This window comes from Oreochromis aureus, linkage group 18 (genome assembly GCF_013358895.1).
Source record: "Oreochromis aureus strain Israel breed Guangdong linkage group 18, ZZ_aureus, whole genome shotgun sequence".
Lineage (NCBI taxonomy): Eukaryota > Metazoa > Chordata > Actinopteri > Cichliformes > Cichlidae > Oreochromis > Oreochromis aureus.
In genome coordinates this window covers 10,965,489-10,993,021 of record NC_052959.1, presented here as the reverse complement: position 1 = coordinate 10,993,021, position 27,533 = coordinate 10,965,489, and the positions used below count along the sequence as shown (strand labels likewise).

The 27,533-nt window shown below is 40.0% G+C and overlaps 1 pseudogene; it reads right to left on the bottom strand.

The window, feature by feature from the left end:
• Positions 1–1,799: 1,799 nt before the first annotated feature.
• LOC120432733 lies at positions 1,800–13,581 on the bottom strand (annotated as a pseudogene).
• Between the last annotated feature and the right edge of the window lie 13,952 nt (positions 13,582–27,533).

Genomic DNA, 27,533 nt, shown 5'->3' with positions numbered 1-27,533 from the left:
TGAGGTCCCATCTCATGTTTGGAGCCTTCGACACATTGTCCCCACTAACCTATTCTTAGTCCAAGGTAGGAACAGATATAAATAGGCGGCTGCACAATACTTAACTGTGTTCTGTAAGTTCAGATATTTCTGGGCACGTGACATACTCAAAGGTTTAAGCTAACTAATGTTCGGCAGTTAAAAAATAAAACAAAACTGTCACAAAATGTTCCTGGTTCCTAGAGCCAGTAGATCAGACTTTCGCTGCCCCTCCAAAAAAAGAGCCAATTTAATTGCTTATAATTTGTAATTAAGTCTTCACATTACATGTAGAGCAGGGGTGTCAAACGTAAGGGCCAGTGGCCAGATTCGGCCGCCAAAGTAGTGATGGGATTTCCGGCTCTTTTTAGAGAACCGGCTCTTTCGGCTCCCAACCAGCTCTTCAGGTTTTTTTGTTACTTTAATTAATTTATTATTAACAACAATATAAAATTATGCACAAAAGGAATTACTAATGTAAAAACAACAACAACATGGTTTTATTTATATATGTTTACTCTATATATTGTACCCTCTGTAATTCTACTCACTTTTAATATAAAAAGAATGCACCCTCAGCCACGCACACAAACTGAACAGCTTCATATAGTTATATACTCAGCACTTGACACTTGCAAAATTTATTATACTTCCACGGCAACATGTGAAGACAACTTTGCACAGACACTTAAAATAACTTTGCAGCAGACTTAAACATCAACCTGCAGTTCTTAGCAAAAGTCTCTTGTTCTAATGTTTCAACACTACTGAGCCAGTTTAACAGTGAAGATCATCAACTCAGCGAACAGACAATTTAGAATTCATCCAATACACACACTTGGATTTAACAGGCTGTGCTTACCTTTGTATTGTTGAGCCGGCTCTCCGTTCGCTTTTACGATTTCACCTTAAGCCGAATTTGTCCTCTCAGCCGTAAAAGAATCCTGGGTTTTGGCACCAAGTATTAAATCTAGTTCTTTATTATTCTTTTACTGAATAGAGAGAACACGACTCAGTTTTCAAAGTGTTTATAATTATTTATTCAATCATCTTCCGGAAGAGAGAGAGACATGCACAGCCCAAAGCCATTTTGCAGATCTCTGGCATTAGAAGCCAAAAATGTGTATCATATAGGTGTTATTTTGGTCCTTTACACGTCACACATAGTTTCAATAAAAACAACTCCTTCTGTGTTACTTAGTTCCGCTTTTTCTGTCTGGTTTCCTGTATTTTATTAATATGCCTCTGTTGCTAAGGCGACCTGTCACCCTCTGACCTAGTTCTCTCTCACAGCTGGCCTTGCTTTATACGGGGCGATTGTGGCTCAAGAGTTGGGAGTTCGCCTTGTAATCGGAAGGTTGTAGGTTCGAGCCTCGGCTCGGCTCGAATGTGTGTGTGAATGACTGGATATGTAAAGTGCTTTGGGGTCCCTAGCGACTAGAAAAGCGCTATATAAATACAGGCCATTTACATGCCTTTATTATTAAAATACATAAAACAATATAATCAGAAAATAAGCACTAAGAATATATATTTATTCCATAACAATACACATACCATTGTGTGACTCTTAAATTCATGAGCACAGATTCCCCCCCCCCCCAAACAGCTCCATGCAACTCATAGCAAGTGTACAACTTTCCATTATCAATGATAAAACACCATGCATTTATGTGTAGTAAAGAAGTAAGCTGTTTTGATACAGAAACTGTAAAGAAAGCATGAGAGAATGGCTCCTTCTGAACACACATGTAGAACAGTAAAAAAACAGAAACAGAGGATTTGTCCAGCTGCCTAAATGGCTTTCGTATTTTATTTTTCTATTAGAGACCTCAGTGGGTATTTGCTAAACATGTAAAGGTGACAGGCTTTTGGACATGATCAATCAACCATTTTGACCAATTAAACATAACTGCTAGCAGAAGCCATCGTTTGCATGCAGATGTGATTTATTCCTGTTTATGAAGCCCAGTGCGCTGCACTGTTGCCGAGGCAGCTATTAGGGTGATAACGGCGATACCATTGGTTTTTGGCACTTGGGGATTGAAATAAAAATGAACAAAAACAGCATTAGGGACTGCAGGATAGGTAAGGAGTCAGACATAGACGGAGAGCCTGGAGTTCTGTGTTCAGAAGCGGGCACGGATTCGGTCCAATGGATCTGTGTCCCACATCTTGGGATCCCAAGCCTGGAACCAGCCAGTGAAAGTTGGAGGCTCTGCTCCCTGTTTGATGGTGGTGATGGCAATTCCTTTGCGACCGGAGGGATCCGAGTCCACATATTCTTTTGCTGCACAACAAGAAGGAAGAGAGGGGAAGGGACAGGTGGAGAGATGGAGGATGAGAATATGAAGAGAGGTGGTGTTTACCTCTGATCTTAAGGTTTTTGGTTTTTGATTTGAAACTTAAAATACTTAAGCACAATAAGTTTACTGATTCTGTTTCACATGCAAGATGCTGTCAAACAGTATCTTGCGTGTGCTTTGGAAATTATCTTTAACTTTTTTTCAGTTGTAATGTAACAAACCTATTTTGGGAGCTCCTTCCTTTTCCACGTCATTGGCATCTTTGCCAATCCAAATGAAGACCTAGAGACAGGAGAGATTTCAAAAGTCAGAATTTTAAAAGTATGTCCTACAAAAGTTCTGAAAGTGACATTTCACACATGCCAGAAAGGTCATCTCACCTGATCCCAGGTGTCCAGGAGCATTACATCATCAGTGGCCAGATCTGACTGAGTGAAGTCTCCAGGAACTTCTTCCACCTGAGAGATGGGACAAAAGGAAGCTCAGACTGACTGCGTGCAGGTTTAGGTGCATTCAAATGTCACAGTCCTTACCAAATTAACACTATACACTGATCAGGCATAACATTAAGAGTACTGACAGGTGAAGTGAATAACACTGATTATCTCTTCATTGTGGCAGCTGTTAGTGGGTGGGATATATTAGGGAGCAAGTGAACATTTTTGCCGTTTCTCAATTCTCAAGCACGTGAGTACGTACTCGCGTTCTCGGCGAGTACGTACTGGCCGAGAACGCCAGTACGTACTCACGTACTTGAGAATTGAGAAACGGCAGCTGTGTCCCAAAACGTCGGCTGCATCCTCCGGAGGCCGCATTTGAAGGCCGATTACGTCACAGCCCGGCGACGAAGGCTGTCCCAATTCGTCGACTCCTTCAAATGCAGCCGACAAATGCGTCCTTCATTTCCCGAATTTGAAGGATGGGTTGGTGTGTCCTTCGTGGCCCACCATATCCCAGAATTCATAGCGCGGTCCAGCCAAATTTCAGCTGCCAACAATGGCGTCCGCTACTAAGTTTTAAAATTAGTCTTATTAATCTTTCTGGGTCACAAAATAAACTTTTAACATATTTTCAGGCGAGAAAGTGGCTGTGTAGATTACAAATATCTGCTTGGTTTATCAAGACATCGCATATTTGCAAAAAGTGCGCCGACGTTTTGGAGACGTCTGTTACCCATCCGCTCGATAGCAAACCGGGGATTCAATGGTCGCTCGAGCGGCGAGAGCAGCGGACTCCGGCTTCATCGTTTTCAGACCCCGCTCTTTCGCTACTCAGGTTAAACATGATATATAAGTCACTTGGATAACTTAAAAATGTAATTGTTTGCCTTATTTCGGTGTTTTATTTGTTCGTGAGTAAATCGGGTTGGCTGAGATCAAAGTTATTAAATTATTAGATTAAATAAAACTTTATTAATCCATCGGGTGGGTTCCTCCGGGATTTTCACACAGCTGAATAAACGTCAAAAAGAAAACTGATTAAACAGAAGTGTGAGACGGTCGAGAATTTACGCCAGTGTCCTGTTATATTTTAGATAGCAAGGAGCAGACGGCCGAGTTTATTAAACTCCACCGACACAGCGGTGACGCAAATCTGAAGGCTAGACCGTCCCATTTCACAGCCTCGCACTTCCGGCCTTCTCGGTCTTCAAAGGACCCGGCCCACGTAGACCGCGAAGGCCGGGTCCTCCGAAGGATGCAGCCGGCCTTTGTCTGAGTTTCGGACGAAATGCATTCTGGGATATTTAGCTGTACCAATTCCACACAAGTCACCACCGATGCATGGTCAATAAAACGGGCGGAGCGAGAACACATCCGGGACTTTTTCACGTTCTCGGTTTGATGCGTACTTCGAATTGGAACAGTACTTGGTCTCCGACTGATGACGTATCACGAGAACGCAAGTACGCACAAGTACGCATGTTGAGAAACGGCATTTGTCTTCAAAGCCGATGTGTTCGAAGCTGGAAAAATGGGCAGGTGTGAGGATTTGAGTGAGTTTGATGAGGGCCATATTAGGATGGCCAGACAGATTCAGAGCATCTCCAACACTGCAGCTCTTGTGGGGCGTTCTCGGTCTGCAGTCATCAGTATCTATCAAAAGTGATCCAAGAAAGGACCAGTGGTGAACCAGCGACAGGGACTTATGGTCTAATCCAACAGATAAGCTACTGTAGCTCAAATTGCCCAAAAAAGTTCATGCTGGTTCTGATAGAACCGTGTCAGAATACAAGGAGCATCACAGTTTGTTGTGTACAGGGCTGCATAACTGCACACCAGTCAGGGTGTCCATGCTGAATACTGTCCACTGCCTAAAGCACCAACAATGGACTCGTGAGCATCAGAAATGGACCACAGAGCAATGCGAGAAGGTGATCTGGTCTGGTGAATCATGTTTTCTTTTACCTCATGTGGATGGCCACGTGCGTGTGCATCACTTACCTGGGAACACCTGGCAGCATGATGCACTATGGGAAGAAGGCAAGCTGTTGGAGAAAGTGTGATATTTGGGCAATGCTCTGCTGGGAAACCTTGGGTCCTGCCATCCATGTGGATGTCACTTTGACACGTACTACCTTCTTAAGTATTGTTGCAGACCATGTGCACCCTTTCATGGAAACGGTACTCCCTGATGGCAGTGGCCTCTTTCAGCAGGATAATGCACCCTGCCACAAAGCAGGAATGGTTCAGGAATGGTTTGAGGAGCACAACAGCAAGTTTGAGATGCTGACTCCAAATTATCCAGATATTAATCCTGTAGGATATGCTGGACAAACAAGTCTGATTTATGGAGGCCCCACCTCCCAACTTAGACAACTTAAATCTGTTGCTAACATCTTGATGCCAGATACCACAGCACACCTTCAGGGGTCAAGCCTAGACCAATCAGGGCTTTTTTGGGGAGCAAAAGGGAGACCAACACAATATTAGGAGATGGTCATAATGTTATGCCTGATCTTTAGCCAGATGTGACATCTACACTCTAATAAAAAAAAGTTTGAGCTGCATTCTTCTCCCTGACTTACACTGAGTCTTCCTGTTTTGTTGGAGCAGCCAAAGAGACGTGGGGGTCTGATCCCGCTCGGCAGACTCTTTGATGTCTGCCTCCCAGAGCAGACCAGAAGTCAGCTGTGAGAGAAGAATACACAACAGACTTTAGCTACACGTAACATTTAATTCATGCTTCATTTGTTTGGACAGGAAGTGAAACACGGCCTCTTTGGGCCACTGATTAATGAGATGCATCAGCTCTTTAAGTGTAATCATAATCAGACCTGAAGATGCTCATCAGGTGGGGAGGCTCCTGACCCTGTGTCACTCTCACCTGTGGGTGGGTGGAGCTTGGGTATTAACAAAATTCACCAGCAAAGGCAATGACTAATCTAGCTATTCCAGATTAGCTACAGATTTTGCTTTTAGGCTTACCAAAACCAAGCATCCATTGGACGTAAAACGTCCAGCTTATTGCACCAGCATGCATCTGCTCTTATATAACTATCATTAGCTTACAGCTTTAAGTGTTTAAAGTATGTGCTAACTAAAAATAAAGACAAGACGATATTTTATTAAATTTTAATGAAATCTGCAGATTGTTTAGGTGAAGTTTAATAAACTCAGCCGTCTGCTCCTTGCTATCTAAAATATAACAGGGCACCGGAATATATTCTCGAGCATCTCACACTTCTGATAATCAGTTGTCTATTTGACGTTTATTCAGCTGTGTAAAAACTATAACTTTAATCTCAGCCAAACCGATTTACTCAGGAACAAATAAAATACTAAAAAAAAGCCAAACAATAACATTTTTAAGTTATCTAAGTGACTTACATATCACGTTTAACCTGAGTAGCGAAAGAGAGCGGTGGGTTTGAAAACGATTTGCCGGGAGTCCGGTGTTCTCAACTGCTCTAGTGAGCCATAAACCCCAGCTAGCTATCGAGCTGGTGGGTAACAGACGTCTCCGAAAACGTCGGAGCACTTTTGAGAACATGTGGTGTCTTGATAAACTGAGCAGATATTTGAGGTTTACACAGCTACATTCTCGCCTGAAACTATGTTAAACGTTTATTTTGTGACCCAGAAAGAATAATAAGAGTAATATTAAAACTAACTAGCTGCCGCCATTGTTGGAAACTGAGCAGGGCCTCCTTCTTCTTCTGGGTTTAACGGCAGCAGGCATCCTTGTACATGCAGTGCTGCCATCTTCTGTTTCAGTCCGTTATTACACTCTTAAATTCTACTACTTAATTCCTGCGTCTTTTGGGTTATTACAAAGCTTCAAACGACGCGTCGACTATTAAATTAGTCGTCGACGATTTTGATAGTCGACTAATCGTGGCAGCCCTACTTGATATTTACTATAATTGAGTTTAAGCTAAGTGATTTTTATACCACAGACAAATGCAACACAACTTAAATAAAATGTGAAATATTTTAACTAAATAGCAATATTGCATGATGATTATTATCTAATATTTCAAATAAATTTGTTTTTTTTAGAAAATACCCAAAAATATCAGTTGTGTTGGCATGGTCGTGTGAGAAAATCAGCTCAAAACATCTCAGAAATGTCTTAATGTCTCCAGTATTGCTGAGAGTTTGATGTATAACTAGCACTAACTGAGGGTCAAGGTTTACCCACGTTTTAATGCAATTCCTGAAACGTGCTGCAGTTTGGATGCGATCAAAATAAAAAATATAGAAACACTGCCCTCTGCTGGTTATCCTGGGGGATGTTTTTTTTCTTTCTTATGGGATCTTTATGAGGCAATTAGTTTTCATCAGCCACACTAAATCCTCTGTAATAGTTAATACATTTGAAGGAGACAGGCAGACAATATTTGTTTTAGTCTTTGTTACACAGCCCATGAGTTAAAAATGATGCGTACTAGTTATGTGGGAAGTGTGATGAGCAGATTCAAAGAAAGATAAACGTTATATGTACCCATTAAGGTTAGTTTGAGACCTTAGCCATAAGCTCTTACTCAATGAAGGATCTCATATCACCTTTATCTGTTCATGTCAGTCATTTAGGAAGAAAAAAATGACGCTAATACAATAACTGTTGTTTCTTTAACATTTCTAAGTCAAAGGTCTAATGTTTCCATTACAGGGTCTTTCTGTGATTACACAGACTTGTTTCGTGCATGTGATGTTGAGGTGTCTAGTGGGTCAGGTTCTAACCTGAACTGGGGCTCCTCCCATTGAGTCATCCAGCTTCACTGTGAGGAAGCGGCCAGTTCATCTTGCGTGCACTTCAGCCCCTGCCTGACACAGTAGCACCAACACAGTCTGAAACATGTTATTAACTCGTGCGTTTCTGTGTGAGTGTGTGAGATAGAGAGAGAGAGAGATCTTAGACAGGGTGTGGCACACTCTGCCACAGCTTTTACTTCATACTAATTTAAAGAGATTATATGCTTTATACATGTTTTGCTGTTTTACCCACCATGTGTATATGATGTGCTGCTCCCGTGATCCCTGTCTGTAGCTGTAGAGGATGAGGTAACAGTCTCCCCCATAGAAGTGACCATAGGCGGAGGGATCCACGGGCACATTTGCACCATCCTCAACACGCCAGATCTAGAACACCAGACCCCAATCTTTTTAAAAAAATAAAACCTCACAATTGTGTTTATCTGTGTGATTGTTTCACTTTTTAACACCCTCCTACCTGGACTTTGCCCTTGCCATCGTCCACCATGCCGTGCTGCGCCGCCATGGCTTTGTTTGTGTGTAGGGTGGAGGCATCAAAGGGAACCTGCTTCACTTTGGCTATGCGGCCAATAGTGTAGGCCTTACCGGGACCTGTGGTCTCATCCTTATCCCTCCAGTCGGAAAAGAACTGCTTAAAGAGAGACGTTTCGCCACCTGCAGGAAGTACCTGGATCTGCAAGTCATACAGAGATTTGCCTTTATGGTTAGCTGCACTGTGGGATTTACAAATGTATTTTCTTTTGTCTGAGTTACTAAGTATATGCCGGCTTTACCGTTGTATTTTTGCTGTATCCCTTTGTTAGAATTTGTGCAAAAAGAAGAAGAAAAAAGGAAATGTTTTGCTGCACCTTTCCATACAAAGATGGTCTTGTCCACCCCATTGTCCAGGATGTAGCACTCCTCTGGAGACAGCATGGCCTGTTTGAAGGGACTGGATGGAGCCACAGATGTCACCTTCATAGAGCCAGATGCATCTGAGATCTAAAAAAAGAAGGGAAATAGGCCCCATCAGATACTGATTCAGTTTTTGGTTTTTTTTATAATTATAAGATGAAATTTCTTTTTCGCTATGAAATCTTTCCACCCTTGTATCAAAGCCAGGGTGTTTACATTTCTTTGACTGTCACTTGTGTTTCTCACCATGTAGAGGGCAGCCTTCTTCCTGTTGGAAGTCTCCACCTTGTCGTCATCCGGAGTACTGGGGGCGATGGAGGTTTTTGGTCCTAGAACCTAAACAACAAGCAAAGGCAGTAATCACTAAAGGTTTATCATCATTAGCACTGATTAAATGCTTTTTAGTGCAAATATAAACACAGCTTTATTCAGATAAAAAGAATCTGAAAGTATGCTCGTTAAACCAGCCCTCCCCTAACTCTCTCTATCTCATTAGGCATCTCTAGAGTTTAGCCATCTTGTTGTAAAGGAAGTGTTTACAAAGCTGCCCTGGCACAGAGCTGGCATATGAGCATCACTTACAAAGGCCAGCATTGTGCCCCGTGGGAACGACGGGGCACAAGTGTCGTTCCCACACTGACTAACTCCGTGGCAGTCGAATGCATTAATTGCACTTAAAGCTCCTGCTCTCGAGTGATCACCTCTGAGGTTAAAGTGTGGTGACATTTGCTAGAAGAGGGAGACAAGTGAGGAATGTGCGTGTCTGACCTGTATGATGGGATCCGGCTCGTCCTCCTCCTCCACCATATGCACTTTGGCTCTGCCGTTCCTCTCATTATCTCTGATGTCGATGGTGACCTCGGAGGCCTTCAGCCGCTCGAAACGGTTACTCTCACTGCCACACCACTGATAGATGTCCTGCAGGAGGGATGGATGCTTTCATGTTTCTTACATCTAACTGTGATCCTACTAGGGCTGTTCGATATAACGATATATATCGGATGACGATAGAAAAACGTCTATCGTTTCATTTTACGCTATCGTTTGTTTCGTGGTGTCGCAAAATAAACTGTTTACGGCAATATTTTTTCATTATTTTGATGGTCACTGTAGTGGCTATATTAATTTCCTAAAGTTCTCTCTTTCTCTTATATTTAATATAACCACACTACAGACGGACAAGCGCTTGCTTTTATGCGTTGTCGTTAGCAACAACGACGGTAAAACCACCTCGTGTCCGCTTGTTTATTTTCCACATAAACCTTTCACAATAAAGCTCAAGATCCTGTTGAGACTTTTCAAAATAAACTGAATCACGTGAAAGATGCAGAGTATTTACGGATGAGAAGCAAAAAAGAGCCGTCAGGTGCTAAAAAATAAACCTTAGACTCAAACGTTAGAACAGGCTTTTCCCCGCAGCACGCTGTGTAATAAATACTCACAAAGAAAATGGCGGCCGTTACAACCTATGTCTAAAAATGTATCGTTTCATGCATCAGTTAAAACACTGGACTCCAGGTACGCGACGCCCAGCTGGAAACACTTCACGCAAGTCGAGCTGCCCGACATTCACAGAATTTACAGAAAATGTTACATTTTTGTGATTTATATCGTTATCGGACGATAGATGTCTTAATATCGGGATATGAGATTTTGGTCATATCGCACAGCCCTAGATCCTACTATGTGAATGTTGCAGCAGAAATTAAGTCATCACATATGAAAACATGTACAGTTTTGATAAGCTTGTCTAAATTGTAGCCTTAGTTTCTTAGTTGACAGGAGTGGTAGCTGGTGTGGTGTTCTGCTGTTGTAGCCCATCAGCTTCAAGGTTCCATGTGATTTGTGCTTAGAGTCAGTTGTGCTTTCCTATCAACTCAAAGCAGTCTGCCCATTCTCCTGTGGCATCAACAAGGCATTTTCACCCAGAAAACTGCTGCTCACTGGATATTTTAGGACCCTGTAAACCCTAGAGATGGTTATGTGGGAAAATCCCATCAGCTCAGCAGTTTCTGAAATACTCAGGCCAGCCTGTCTGACACCAACAACCACATTACATTCAAAGTCACTTAAGTCACCTTTTTTCCCTCATTCTGATGCTCAGTTGAACTTCAGCAGGCTGTGTTTACCGTGTCTACATGCCTAAATTTATTATATTGCTCCCATGTGATTGACTAATAACATATGTGGAAATTGCTCATTAATAATGGCCCAAATGCATTTAATTGCTTCAGTTTCAATGTCTTGGTTTTAGTATTGAGACACTGTAGCAGTGTAGTACAAAGCCACCATTAATGCCATCACCTGTGCTTTTCCCACTGTATGAAAAAGGCCTACTGAGAAAGCAATCCTCAAATCTAGGACGCTAGAAGCTTTTAACCCTTATAATTATGCAATTATTGGTTTTGGCAACTCTCTTTTGTAGGATGAACAACTATTTAAATAATTAACCAACCATTTGAACTCTACATGACCAGTGTTAAAACTCAAACATTGTCCAATGACTCAGTTATTGGAGTCTTTGATTAACTGCATAAAGAGTCCCCCCCGCCCCCCCGGTTCCTCCCAAATACTGCAGAGCAATGAGCTCCCCAGCCCATCAACTAACCTTTACACTTTGTGGGACAGCTACAAATTTAACCTCACATTAAAGTGAGGTTACAAGGAACTTCAACCTTGGACATAGTTTACACTCCAAACACACCTATCTTATCTGCTTCCCCTCTCCTGTCCAATCAGAGATCGGGATGAACAGCTATGTACTGGCAACAAACTGAGGCCTGCTCACCAACCTCAACACAAAAAGGACTCATATGTCAATGTGTGCACTTACAGCATCAGTTTTAAGGTATTGCTCAAGAGTTAAAGAAAACAAAACTTTAACCTGAAGCTATAAGGAAAAGAAACAGACTCAAGATGGCATTGTTGAGTTGACGTGTTATATCACTCTCACCATAGGCTGGTTTTGTGCAGACTTTCATACACCAACAAAAATATCCGTTCAAAATCTAGTTTTGGCTTACAGAGGCATGTTATTACAAGCCCAAAGTGCTTTGCAGGTACCATCAGTCACGGCATACCAAGGACTCTCATAAGTAACTGCCTAAAATCTCCTTTATTAGAACAAAAGTCAGTAAAAAACAACCTAAAGTGGTTTTCACTGTTTTTACCGGAACAAATGCAAAAATTGAGTCAAGCAAAATCTAAATTGTGCAACTCAGTCTGCATGTAAATGATAAAGTAATCTGGCGATTTCAGTCTCTGAGGATAGAAGTGTTGGACAATTAATCAAAGAGTCTGAAGCCAGAGGCATAAATCAATAATAACCATTTAGGCAATTTATCAAAAAAACAAAACACATGCTAATTCAAGTTTCTTGTTTTAATTTAGATGAGGTTTTTATTTTTAAGTTTATTTTGAAGAGTTTTCATCTTTATTTTGGACAGGGCAGTAGAGAATGACATCCAGCAAATGGCCCAGGACAGATTTGAACCTGAGGATCTCCAGTAGCGTGAGTTATATCACTGCTCCTTCTACAATTTTATATGACTGCTGACTGAATGCTTTGCTGCTGAGCTTCTGTGTATTTCTTACACTTGAAAAAAAACATACCAAGAAAACCTAAAAGATATTTAAAATGACTTCTGTATATAAAACATTGGCAATAAGTTTGGGCAAGGGATGTGAATCATTATCCTTCCTCAGGGTTTAAACATTAGATCCATGAACAGTTGAAAATTTACATAAATTCTGATACTTCTATACACTGGAACAGAGAAATATTTAAATATGTCGCTGAATAGAAACAGATCGACTTCATTCAGTATTATTGATGTTGAAATAAACATTTCTGCTCCATGTCTGATTGCACACCCTGTTTTTTGTTCGAGTCAGTATTGTCTACACTGCTAATTAAGGCTTATTTTAAAGAAAATATGAGCTGTGTCACTGTGAGGAGAAAGCTGCGGTAAAGAGGTAAAGAAATCCGTGGCTTCTCCTCTCACATGGATGTTAGATGCTCCGTATTTGGCACTAGTTTTACCTTTGTGCCTGTCACCTGTGTCCTCCACTCAGACTGACAAACACAATAATAGGATCTCTACAGCTTGAACACAGCTTCAGGGACCAGTGTGTCCTTGACACAACAAGCAGACAGAGTCAGCAAAGGCTGAGACACGGCGGTGAATCAGAGTCAGAAAGCCTTGACACATTTACTGAAACGAGGGGAAATTAGGTCTGCGCGCTACCTTTCTTACCTATCTGAGATGGTTGCTATGACAACACTTCCTGCTTAGCAAATGTGTACATGTCAGGCTGATGTCAACCTGATTAGTACATGAGCACAGAGAGCGCCTCACTTCCTGAAGGCAGCAGTGAATAAACGACTTTCATCTACAACCACCTTTGAAACACACCAAATAAAAAATTAATTAATTAATAAAACAGCATCTTGGAAAACGCTTCGGCTATAAAGCACATGTTTCACCAAGTTGGCCCATTTTTAGCCAATAAGAAAGGACTGAGTTATGCCTGGGATTTCATAAAAGCAAGTGAGTGTGCTGCCAAACCAACAGATGGGTGTGACTGTATATCCGCAGTGTCACCACCACTCCTCTGAGTACATCTGCTGCTGGGTAGGGTGAATTTCAAGCAAACCAGACACTGTAGGCTCAGCCTTGTGACTACCAACTTATACAATGCAGTGCATACACAGACACACACCACAAACATCAAGCTGGAGGAGCCTTTGAGTGTATCTTTGCATACTGTATAGCTGAAGTGGAAGAAAATCATCACTGAAAAGACAACGTTGTGGAGTTCTTAGTGAAACAAAAGAGAGAAAAACTGCATAAAACTCTAACATGAGGGACATTTTTCAGTCTTGTAAAAATAGAATAAATATATTTTTTCACATACATGGCGCATGACAACCCAGAAAACTGTTTTATTTTTTTATATATATAAATATATATACACACTATGATAACCTTTGTCATCCTCATAACAAATCTTGGCAGCCATCTTGGCCTTTTACCAAAGGAAAATCACCAGGACTGTGATAAAAACCATCAACCATTATGTTTTTAAGTACAGCTTAAATTACTTACACACAGGCTCTTTGTCTTCACTATATGCTGGCCAGTCATGCTTACACGTACATGTATAGGGACCCCGTAAATAGATATGACACCAGGCTCATAAAAAACAAAATAACAATAAATAATAGTCTTCATCAGTGTTGGGTGTAATGTGTTACTAAGTAACGTGTTACTGTAATTAAATTACTTTTCCACTGAAAAAGTAGAGTAACTAATTACTGTTCATTTTTAGGTATTTTAATTACAGTTACTTACAATGTACTTGCGTTACATTGTAAACTAATTAAACTCGCTGAATATCATTATTTAATTTCAATAATTTATCTTCTAAACGTAGAAGTAAACTCTGCCACTTTAACATCGCTGTAGTGCAGCTGCACGTCATTTCGTGCCAGTTTGCTGCATAGTCGTATTCTAAAGTGGAAGATCTCGGACTCGGCTGAAGCGAGTGGCTGTTTTATGAAATGGACATACTCCTCACTTTTCTGAAACAAGCAGACAAGAATATTACAGTAATATGTAAGCTATGTCCTGGGGAGAAAAAACTATCGGCTGCTGTTAATAGCACGAGTAATCTACTGAAGCGCCTGACACGAGAGCATAGACCAGGGGTAGGCAACCTTTCTGATGGCGAGTGCCATTTAAAATTTCCTCAGAAGTCAGTGTGCCATATGATTGCATTAGCAATAAATTTAATAACGCTCTATATTAACAGTTACACACTATATAGAACCACTTTATAGAATTATATTTGTTTGCAGATGTTGGCAGCTATCAGCGAATAGTTATCAGCTATTTTGAAACAAACAAAAAAAAGACACTTTTTATCCATAACAAGAACTCCATAACAGCAAATACAGAAAATACAAATGCTATTTATGGTCTCCTCACAACAATGATAAGAAAAATAAACTGGGCCAATATGGTATGTTTGTTAATACAGAGACACACATGTTAATGTGATCTCTGGTCTCACACTCAGAGACACAGGTCTCAGAGTGTCCAGCATTCAGACGGCTACCTGAGGACACTCATGTGATAGAAAATCTGCTCACACAGATATGTAGAGCCAAATACTGTCAATAAGGCCTCTGCAATGTTCTGAAGACAGTTAAACTTGTCAGGTAGTGATGTCCAGCAGGTGAAAATGCAAACTCCATGAACATGCACAGCTGTAGATTCCAGCTATTTCGATGTTATATCTATGATTTCTATACATTTTATGTCAGATAAAAAATTTGGTTGTAAGCTTCAGATAATTATTTAATAACACCCAGACATTTTAAACGAGAATAAGAAAATATTTCTTTGTCCCCCCCCTTTCCCTGTTAATGCCCTACCTGGCCCCTGGCAACACTTTGCTAGACCCGCCCCTGCACAGTTACCAGCTGTCAGCTACTTAGAAAAGGATCCTGGTGTTATTTGTCTCTCAGAAACAGTTCATAACTTCCCTTCAACTCATTAATGTCACGTAAAAGGTAAACCTGTTTCTCCATCACCTGTTCAGCTCTGATGATTCAGTAAGGACATCTCCTGGTTTCATCTGCATGTTTCCCTCTCACCAGATATACAAACCATCATGACCAGCAGCTTTTACAGCTGTGGCTCCAGCAAACATCAGCTGATACTAGAAAGAAATATTAAATAAATTCTAACAACAGCTGATCAAGCTTAAACGTGCTGCTGTTGTTTAGCGCGACATCCGCTGGTTTCCTCTTTCTGGCGCAAAGTGGGCGATAAACAAACAAGAGAGAAAAGCCGATCAGCTGATCATTGATCGTTTCATGATTGAGCAGAGGGAGGGGGAGAATGAGAGAAGAAGAAACAGCTGACAGCGTAACGACAGAATAACTCCAGCTTTGTGTCTTTTTTTCATTCTAGCTGAAGTCCGGGACAAACTGTGTTCCTTTTCACCTCAATACGAAACGCGTAATATTTTCTCTGAATACGAGACGATTCCGTCTTTTTACAGGCAACTCTACTAACTAACCTTATGAATAAAATAAAGTTCACTATGGTATCACTAACATCAAAGCACCCACCCAGCTGTATAGAAACTCCGTCATGCTAGCTAGTACGTATGGAACGCCAGGACTGCCATAATGAAATAATTAAATACACCATTAAATAATTAATTAAATGTGGCAATAATTAATTAAAATTGGAATTAATTAATTAAATAAATAGTTATGACACATGTAATTAATTAATTATTGACACATTTAATTAATTATTTATGTATTTCATATTTTAATTAATTATTGACACATGTAATTAATTAATTATTGACACATTTAATTAATTATTTATGTATTTCACATTTTAATTAATTATTGACACATTTAATTAATTATTTAATGATATATTTATTTATTTCATTTTGGCAGTCCTGGCGCCTGGCTCTCACCATGAATTAATTTTATCTGTCAGCCTCACCCATCAAACTCAGGGGGCGGGGTTAAAGCTGCCCATGCAGCTTCTCTAACATTTGATTGGTTGCCGTGCAATGTAAGTCAAAACAGGTCGATCCAAGATAATCGATTGCTTCTGTAGACTTGAGGCAGCCAGGTATCCCAGAATGCATTTCAAATCACAGGCAGCAATGGTGGTGTAGTTTTAAAATACCCCGTTTTTCTGTCACCAGCTACACTTTTAACAGTGTTTTAGCCGCGAATGTCGCGCCGTAATCTTCACATGTCTGGTCAGGTTGTCAGCATAGAACATGTTTGCAAAAGTGCTCAGATGTTTTCAGAGATTTCACTGCTCTGCTAACAGTCAGCATGCAGAGTGCACCGAGGGGGTTACGTTAACCGGTTTGTTTACATATTCCACTCTCCGTGTTCCACATGTTGCATTCGCAGATTCTCATTTTCACCGAACGATCGTCTCTTTCCGCCTGGTCTTGTGTGTCTGTGCTTCTGTAACATAAAGAACGAGCTGACATGTTTCTCAGGACACCAGCGATCAGCTCAACAGACCCTCAGTTTACCTGCATGCATCCTCCTCACCTGTCAGCTGTTTAACACCTGCTGCTAATTCAAGAAACACGCCCACGTTACCTGGTGATAGTCACAGTTTAACTGGGCAGCCGGTGCTCAATATAACGCAATGTCAGCGCATTTTTCTGCACAACATAAGTAAATATAGTATTTTTCCCGAGCGCAGAGCTGCTGGAGCTTGTTTCCTTACACAGCACTTTATAGGCGAACCCACTTTATCAGCGGCTGATGTCCAATCACCACACAGCTTTGAAACCTCACCTGAGTTTTAGCTCTCAGTGGTTAAACGCTGGACTTAATTCACTCAGGTTTTGTCTGTCGGGTCACGTTTACTTCGCTGTTTTATTTACAACTGAGCAAATCGGTTTGGCTCAAATTAAAGTTATGTTTCATAACTGCAGAGTTTTACAGACGTTTAATGGTTCACTGGCACATGTGTTAGACTGAACTATTCGCTTTTCTTTATCTGGTGTGTTTCGGATTTAACAGTGAATTTTGAGATTAAACTGACTTTTAAAATGTTTTTATATAAAGAGAGAAAAGAAGGCACATTTCCACGAGAGGAGCAGAGTTTGCAACAGCATGTTCATAATGCAGACTGCAACCTGGACAGAAATATTATATCATCTGTTTTTTAATTGTTATTCAACTGTATTCTAAGCACCAGCTGTCTGTTAGAATTTTTAGAGTTTACTTAACTAAAAATAAATGAGGTTAACATGTAATTTGTGTGATTTCTCTCTCTTTCTCTTTTTTTTTTTTTTTTTTTTTTTTTTTTTTCGGTCATGTTATGTTTAACTGTCAAAGGTTTGTTACAAACTATAAAACACATCGTGCAGACTTCTGGATGTTAGAAGAAAACTAATACTGCTCATGAATGAGACTAAAGGCAGGAAGGTGTCCTTTAAAACTAAACATGTTAATAGGACCTCCCTATTTAAATCATAGTTTATGATATAGCGCGTGTATTTCAGTAATAGCCTACTGATTTCAGCAGCTCACATGGGCGTTATCTGTGATACTTCTTAACTATAATTTATCCAAGTTAACGTCAGTTAACCATTCAGACAGTTCTTTTGCAATGAAAAACATAAACACCCATGCTGCGTAATGTTTACATTATAACTGCTTATGCAGTAACCATGGTAACCACGGACTCTGAGCGGCTGGATCGACGGAGGTCAGACAAAAATTTTACATGTATGATCTTAAAACAGGACACAGCCACTATACGTGCTGGCCTCAAATCAAATGTGAACGCAGACTGAGTCTATGTTTGACGTTTGCTTTATATCTAATCTTCCTCTCAAACATTTAAACAGCAGCGAGTCTGCAGCTGAGAGAACACAAACTCAAATTGTCGGAACAGGTTCGATCGTGTATTCATTTGGTAATTTATTAAATGTATAACTGTTATTCTAATCTGCTGCTGAGTCTCTGACACTGATGAAAATGCAGAAAACACAGATCACGAACACCTGTTCAACCAATCACTTTCATTCCACTTTGATCTGCGACAAACTGACGGTTCATCTCTGTTACAGTGTTGCGTTAGACTGCTATATTTTTGTGTTCTTTATGCTGTAGATTTTCACATCTCTGGAATAGTTGGCAGTATTAAGGATGCTTTTCTGTAAAATCGTTTTGATATGACCCGTGACATATTCGTAGATGACAGTTAGTCAGCTGGGAAACTCTGGGTTAACTCAGAGATCTGAAGATATCGTGGATATGCTGATCTTGCTCCGTGGTGTACAGGTCCGTTTACCCTCATGATTAATATTCACAATAAAAATATTAGCCGAACATCATGAAGTCTTTATGTGTTTCATAGTGTCGAACAACCTTTGTACAGTTAAAGCCAGCAGTTACTACATGACGGAAACACCAACGCTATCTCTTTTATGCGTTTATACACAGGTCACGCAGATTACTGAACAAAACCCCAAAGATCAGCTGTTAATCGAATTTATTTGCTCTCTCTCCTCCTTAAACATGTTTTTAATGTTAGTTATAATTCAGAATTGGCGACTGAAACATGTAGGACACATAAGAACATCAGGAAATAATACCCCGATAAATATAACTTCAGTAAAAGAAGTCGGTGTCAGTGGGGGTTATTACAGCTGTGTACCGAGGCCTGCGCTTTGTCGGCGGTAACAACAGCTCGATTGCTTGCGAGGCGAGCGGGTCTATCCCACGCTTTGCCGTGAGACTGGGCAGACATCTCCGAAATCTTCGAAGCACTTTTGCAAAGAGGCTGTATCTTGACAAACCGACCACACATATGAAGATTAAACCACTACATTCTCGGCTAAAAAAATATTAAAACGGTATTTGGTGATACACAAACAGGGTTTTTCAAAGTTCAGTTCTGTTAGTTTCCACATGCCTTTGTGTGCTAAAAACAATGGCCACCAGGCCAAAGCAATGGTTTTGACTCGATCAGCGTTAACCCCGCCCCCTGAGTTTGATGGGTGGGGCTGACAGATAAAATTAATTCATGGTGAGAGCCAGGCGCCAGGACTGCCAAAATGAAATAAATAAATATATCATTAAATAATTAATTAAATGTGTCAATAATTAATTAAAATGTGAAATACATAAATAATTAATTAAATGTGTCAATAATTAATTAATTACATGTGTCATAACTATTTATTTAATTAATTAATTCCAATTTTAATTAATTATTGACATATTTAATTAATTATTTAATGGTGTATTTAATTATTTCATTATGGCAGTCCTGGCGTTCCATAAGTACGCAGTACCAGTTATTGTAACTGACTGTAAAAAGTCAGCACAACGAAAATAAACTCCACCTAAACTTGGTTTATATCTGACCCAGATAGACTGCAGGTCATAACTTCTTACCTGAAGTTCAGTTCACCTGAGACTCGGACCGGTGGCCGCCTCGGGTCGTTCCTCCTACTGCCTCCCCTTTCTTTCATCCACCTGCTGGCCTCCACCACTTGCTAATTTTACTGAATCTGAGGAAGCTTCGCCATAGCCACCACCAAACAACTGAGTTATTTGTACACACCGACCAGCATCTGGCCAATCCACCACCTTTCATTGTTTATACGGTTACAAAGGAAAAAAAAGTCACCCGGCCACCGAGCAAAAGCCCGATGGCCAGTCCAGCATTGGTCGTGCCATCAGTTAACCGTGCCTAGGGTTGCCGACCCCTGGCATAGATGAACACTTCTGAGTGATTCTTGTTCATCATCCATGGATAACACCGCGGCAACTCCTGCTAAGCAGACAAAACTTGATTTTACTTCAGCAGCACAGAAAGCGTCTGAAGGTGAGCTTAAAAAATGATTGCAGGCTACATTGTGGAAGACATGCTACCGCTGCGCAGTGTAGAGTCTCCGTCTTTAAAAAAGATTTATTTATTATTTAAAGAGTTTAATTTCTATTGTTTGTCCACTCAAGGTTTATAGGGATTTTAAGAAGTATTTAGTTAAATTACTTATTTAGTAATTAAGTTACTTTTCTGACACAGTAATTAGATAAGTATTTTAAATACAATATTGACTAAGTAATTAGTAATTAATTACTTTTTTAAAGTAACTTACCCAACACTGGTCTTCATGTACACAAAAAAGGCAGAGAGAGAAGATTCATGTCCAGGAATGTGAATCAAAAGAGTTGTATAGACTCCTGTGAGACTGTTTAGACTTTTTTTAAGTTCTGGATTTTGACCTTCAGCGTAAGAGCAGAGATAAGAGACTGCCAAATCAGAGTGGACAACACACATAAAACTGTCTGTACATTTTATAGAAGATCCATCAGGAATGTGTCAATGAAATCTGCCATTTCACAATAATGACAGCACACAGAGTCTCTCTGTTGAAGCTGATATCAAACACCTCATCACCTTGTTTATTTGATTTCTTCAGTATAAATGTTGCCAGTTTTACACCATTTTACCAAGACATTTAATAAAGTTTTCCTTTAATCTAAGGACTGTTTTGAGTTATTTATTAATAAAATGCGGCAGCTTTGCAGAGTAAACTGCGACATTTTCAGTGTCTGATGATAATCTCAGGACCACATAATGTTTGGTTTTTTTCAACACTTCCAACACTCAACAATGGTTACTTCCAGGAAGACACAAAAGCAACTATCTGGCAATTGCTGACTAATTATTTCAAAATTTGTTATACATTGTGAATAATCAGTAATCAGATGATGATTACTAATTGTCAATGATCAGAGAAAGAAAATTAGGACTTAAGTAGGAGTGAATTACTCATTTATACCACTGATGAAGGTTGCTTACTTCTTTAAAATGTCACATGGCGAGAAATGCATTTTTAGTTCTCAGAAATTATGGTTTGAATAACTCTTAATATTCATTTTAGTAACAAAAAAAAAACCCTTAAAAAAGTGTGAAGAATCAGAAACAGCAAATTCCGCATACAGTACTGATCCAAAGTCTTTATCCACCCCTCATTTCTTTATATTTTGGTAGGAAAATTAGAAATAATTGTGTGATGTTTTTGAAGCAGCTGCAAACATCTATAAAAATACAGTATACAAGGCAAAAACAGAGTTTCTACAATTCTAACAAGCTTGAAAGTCAGTATTTGGTATGACCACCTTTATTCTCTAACACAGGCTAAACTCTCTGAGGCAGCTTTCTTTTCATTTTAATTCAAATCAATTTTATTTATATAGTGACAAATCAAAACAACTGTTTCCTCAAGCTCCTTTATACTGTAACGAAAAGACCGTACAAAACACCAACAATCAGACGACCCCCTACGAGCAAGCACTTGGCAACAGGGGGAAGGAAAACCTCCTTTTTAACAGGAAGAAACCTCTGGCAAAACCAGGCTCAGTGGGGCAGCCATCTGCAGCGACCAGTTGGTATTGAGAGGAATAGTTTTCCAGGCTTCTTCAGGGACATCCTCGTCTTCAATTTAAACACTTTACAGCTGGTATGGCATGGTTGATCAAAAATCTGACCAGCTACTTTCACTACTGGCTGAAATGCAGCCCCAAATGATGACAATCCTGCCGCCCAGCTATAGATACTCTCCTGACCTCCTCTGTACTCACTGAAAATTATTTGAACCAAATATTTAAAATTTAGATTCATCAATCCATAAGACCTGTTGCCAACGATTTTCAGTCCATTTCTTGTGTAATTTTGCATATGTTGGCTTTTTGTTTCTGTTTACCTTCATTAAGAATAGCCTCTTAACAGCTACCCCTCCAATGAAACCATTTTTGGTGAGGCTTCAGGGAACAGTAGATAGATCAACTGAATAACCACATGTATATCTCAGGTCCTGTATGAGGTCTTTCCTGAAATTTTCCCCCTATTTCTTAAGGACGTGACTTTCAGATAATGTTTATCTGCTAAAGATTGGTTTTTTTTTCTTTATTTTCAGATCTGCCACTTCTTTTTTGTCTCTGACTTATCCAGATGCCTCACATTTTTTAAGGCACATGCTGCACAATATGTTGATAAATCCCATGTTTTTCAATAATATTTCTTTGGGAATGATTATATTGGTGGAAAATATATTTTATACCTGTCAAACTGTGTTATACACGGCATTTTTCAAGGATTCAACTAAAGTCGGAGAAGAAGAAATGGGAGCATGTGTTTTTGTAACAGGCTGCTAGTAACAAAGTACTTAGAAATACTTTTTAAAATTGGTTCTTTGCTATGACTGGTTTATCTCTTGAGTTAGATACATTTTTTATTGAATGACTCATAGGTCTGTGTTAAGTGAATCATTCAAAGATCACTTTGTGTTGACTATACTATCAAACAAATAAGATTCCTCTGAAAATGGTCATATAAGGGGACTGGACTGGAAATGAGTGCAATAGCAGTTAATGATCAAACAACAACTTTGAAGGGCTTTCACAGAGCCTGGAGAATTATTGCTCAAGTCCATTTTAAAAATGTACCAGAACGTCTGGCTCCCAGGAAGCAAAATATAAAGAAATGAGGGGTGACTCAAGACTTTTTCTGAGCGTTGAATCTGTGCCTGCTAAAGTGATTAATGGGGCGGCTGATTAACTTTCTCTGACTAATTATTCCAGCGCTGAAAGAAATATCAGTGTTTCCATGAGGTTGTTGACACGTTACTTAAAGGACTCAGGAATTGAGAGGAGAAAGGGTGTGAATGTAATAACATGTACTTTAGCACAAATACTTTTAGAAACATATAATTTACTCAGTAGCCTGTAAGTCATGTCGGTTTCTGCGTGTGAGTAACATGTTGAGAAAAATATGTGAATCTCAGCCCAGTAAGGAAGTAGTGAGATCACTGAAAAGACACGAAAGCAAGCACACACAGGCACGTACACACATACCGCCTCCTACTTCAACAAAACTCTCCACTGCGGGGAATCACAGAGAGCTCTATGAGGAAACAGATCCTGGTCTCAGACGGTGGCCACCACTGCATGTGCAGCCACATCCCACAACTTAGCTCAGATGGGGAAGGAGGAAGGAAACAAAACAAAAGTGATCCTCCACTCAGTCTTGCAGCTTACAAGGAGTTCCCCTCCCCGTTCCTCTCTCATCCAACCGCTGCGTTAAGCAGGACATGGTTCCCATCTAGATCACATAGCCCCCTTCCTCTGTTACTAATCAATTTACATGCATCACACGTCACACTAAATCCTGCCAGCTATCCAGCTAACCTACTCACACAACTACAAATGCAGCGGGTGCCGCTAAAAAGAAGCAATGATTTTTTTTTAGGTGATAACACATTGAAAGCATCCCAAATCTCATCTGAGGAGCTGTTCTGTCATTTTTTTTTAAAAAGAGCTGAAAAGAAGTTAAAAAAAAAAAAGTCTGTTCCATGTAATAGCATAATAGCAGCCTTATATCTGGACCCAGCACTGTAGGGCTGTCAATTTCTTCATTAATGAAACAGTAAAGTTAAAAGCTTCTATAATGGGAATAAAGCAGTGGCACAGATTCGGTCACTTCATCTCTTCTGACTTCTGAGGCAGTTCACTCCTTCAAAATAAAACTTCATGGCATGTCAGGAACGCGAAGACAGGAAATGTATGCTCCTGGGCTTCCACTGTGTGCGGTGTGATCCACTCATGTCGAGAGGAAGCTTTGATGGCAGTGAATGGGGTACTAATGAGTTGGGCTTATCAATGGCTGGTCTGTATTCTGTCCTCCTAATGGCCTGAACTGTTGATGCCCCATGTAAACATCTCAGCCACTTCCCAGGCTCAGAACTGGTTCATGGTGGGCTTACACTAGTAATGCCCTTACCTATCATACATCTGATTGGCCATGAAGGAAGTGGCTTGGTTTTATTCTCTCTTCTGGAATAATCTATCTGCTTTTCAAAATAAGTCACTATGTGGCAAACACAGTAGGTGGGGCCTTTGGGGAATAATCAGGGCAGAAGGCCTGGGCAGCAGTGTGCTGAACAAACCTTCAGTTAAAAGCATTTCACCTGTTGAATACCAAACGAATCACACATTTCCCTGTAGACACACAACTGCAGAAATAACATTTGTGTGTCTAAACTGTCTGTGGTGCCACCTAAGTGTTGCACAGGCGGAGGAAGGCTGTGAAAGCTGGCAGCTGACAGTAAATATGTCTCATAGTAGAACAGATTGAGACCAACTGTTGCTTCAGCGTAAAGCTCGTTATATCGGCTACTAATCAGGGGCGGATCTAGAAGGGTGGCATGGGGTGGCAAGTGCCACCCTAAAATGATCCCTTGCCACCCCAAGTGCCACCCCAGTTTTGCATATGACAGTGTTGTTTATTAAAATAAGATAGCATTAACAGTTTGAGCGTAGTTACAGTCAACAGTGAATATAAATACTAAAACTGAATATATTGCATAGTGTTTCCCCCCTCCACCGTTAACAAATGGTTCAGCCCATAGCAGGACCGGCTTTTTTCTTGTTTTCAGTAGCAAGCAATGCTTATGATTGTGCCAGAGCACATTTTGAACAACACCATGGGAATTTTGGATTTTACACATTTGGTTGGATGTTACACTCTGGAAATGGAAGGAAGGTGAGTGTTATTAACCCTGTGGGGTCCATAGACATGCTGCACCTCCAAATCACATGACTGTTTTAAGCTGACATAGCAACAAGCTGCAGCCACGCTGAGTCTCTATTTCAGCCCACATTGAAAGTTCTGACTTCAAAGTTTTTAAATTTTAATTACAGGCCAGTAAATCCAGAGTTATGATAATATATGTAAGCCACGCTTTTTTCTAAATACTGTCGTCACATTTGTGTGTGTGTGTGTGTGTGTGTGTTTTAAGCGTTTTCTAAGGACAGCACGAAAACAGTAAAGAAAGAAAAAAAGCCACCTCTTTTCCTATCGGTGGAAAAATGTACCATGTCGACCAATTAAAAAAAAAAGTCAACACGTGGGATTTGGTTGTTTAGGAAGAGGGAAAGTTTTGGGAGTGACGGTAACGGCAGCGAGACAGAGCGAGCGAGTGTGTGTGTGAGAGAGAGAGAGAGAGTTTAGATGTGGGAGATTTGTGACGTTTAGTATGTTGTGTTGTCTTGTGTAGTTGTTCTGTTGTGTAGTCGTTTTGTTTTGTGTGTCAGTGAGGGCACTAAGGCACATTTGCAACGTAAACACTGTCACTAAGTAGAAAACCAGCGGAGTGATACACCTCCTGTTATCAGGCCTGCAGGTTTATCCCTGTGCTGTTCTCCTCTGTCTTTTGGTGGACAAACTTTTTTTTTTACTGGCACACATCATTTGTGGGGCATCTTATTGCGAAACCTGATTGTTCTCTCATTTTAGTTTTAGTAATATTTTTAAATGGTTGTACAAAATGAAAAAAAAAAAAAAAAAAACGGCAAGTGTATTTGCTGCATTTTTAGATAAATAGTTGTATATGTTTACAAAAGTACAATTTATATTTGCATTTCAAGTTATAAAAATTTACTCAACATGTCTGTGGGGGGTTTTTTACAGTAAAAAAATACTACTAGGATTTTAAGTTCTTTGTGTGATTTCAGATCAGTAATACTAATGCAGTATGTCAGTGAAAAAAACAACTAAATTCAGTTGAGCTGAAAATAATGATACCATACAAGGCAAGGGGGAAAAATATCAAATGAAACAATTTGAGGGTGAACTACAAACGTAAACTCAAAAGGAGTCAAAAATGGCCGGTTGTATTTCAGACCTCGGTGAAATACAACAAATCATGAAAAATTAGGTTTAAATTTTTGTTCATGACAGTGCAGATTTCTGACATTTTGTGCAATTTAAGCATCTAACAATGTGATTGTTTTCTAACAAAAAACAGTGTGAAACTTAAGTTAGACTTGTGTTTGTAAATGAATCGCCCCATGTTGTGTAGCTTTCTGGATTTTATACTTTTTGGGCTACATATTTATTTATTATACAGGCTATACGGTACATAACATCAAAACTCACATGTTTTATGTAACTAAAGTGTGTAATTATGTGGGCTACAGACAATAATTAAGTTATAGACTATATTTATATGAAAAACGTGTATACTTACTGCATTTGAATCATTTTAACCATATGTAACCACCTGCATATGTGTTTGGGGGGGAAAAAGGCTTTGATTTTGCCACCCCATTTGATTTCTTTGCCACCCTCATGCCACCCTAAGAAAATTTCTCTAGATCCGCCCCTGCTACTAATGTGACATTTTATCAACACGTTTTACAGTCTTACCTGGCCGGTGTAATGTGCAGTCAGGTATAGCCGTGTCTCCTTTCACTGAAGCCAAACTGTCTCCGTCAACAGACTGGGAGGAGACCTTTCCCTCTGCTCTGTCTCTCACGGCGCAATGTCAGAACTACACTAACGTGTTTACACCACAGACTGTGCAAAACCAGCTCAGCGGAGACCTCGCCGTCGACTTCAAAGCTCAGCTTTCACTTTCTGCGGACGTTAAAAGCTAATTTCGTTTAATTGTGGTTTACTTTTTCTTCTTCGCCAGCTCCCCCCTTTTCTTTCCTTTTCCTCCACTTGGACGCTTTGCGTCGAGAACAGCCGAATTTTGTCGGGAGAGAGGCGGACCAACCGAAACGCAGGACGGCCGCCAGCTTCAAGCTACCCACCACTCAGACGCGACTTCCTTAAAATTTCACAATAAAATAAAAGTCGAGCAGTCTAATGTTCTTGGAATGAAGGAAAGCACTTGAAAGCTACTGCGTTATTACATAGAATTTAATCTAAAAAGCTAAGTGTAAAGTTGGCCTTTTAAATGTAAATTTGCTGTTATTTCTGCATCAGTTGCCACGGATAATGAGAAATTCACTTCTAATAAACACTGTCTTAATTAGAAAAAATAAATAAAATAAAAGCACACGGGAAATGTTTTTTATTTTAGTCAGTGAGGTCCTGGTGCAAATATTCATTGAGACTTGGAAGTCTAAATACACGGGCCACTTTATTAGGTACATTCCCTTTTCCTGTGTGAATTGCAGCCTTAGTTTTCTGTCTTTAGCTGACAAGAATAATATCTGGTGGTAGTCTACTGCTGCAGCCCATTTGCTTTAAAAATCAGTGCGCGGTGCCTTTACAGATATTCTTCTACTACCAGCCAGGCCATTGTCCTCTGACATTAACCAGACATTTTTAATCCAGATTTCTGGATATTTTCGAACCTTTCTCTGTAAACCCCTACACATGGTTGTGTGGAAAAATCCTAGTAGATCAGCAGTTTCCAAACTACTTACCAGCCTGACACCCAACAACCACAAAGTCACTTAAATCTTTTTTCTTCCCTATTCTGTTGTCCGGTTTGTATTTCAGAAAGTTGCCTTGACTATGTTTACCTGCCTAATGCATTCGGTGTGATGACATATGAATGGCTGGTTAGATATAAGCAGCTTTTCCACAATAACGCAGCTGGTGAGTATATATGAGAGAATCAACTCAAAAGTTCTGTCTGTATTGCAATACCTACTCTGAACGTGTTTAATCATGCTACCAAAAGAAACGAAACAAAACAAAAAAATACTCAGCATATT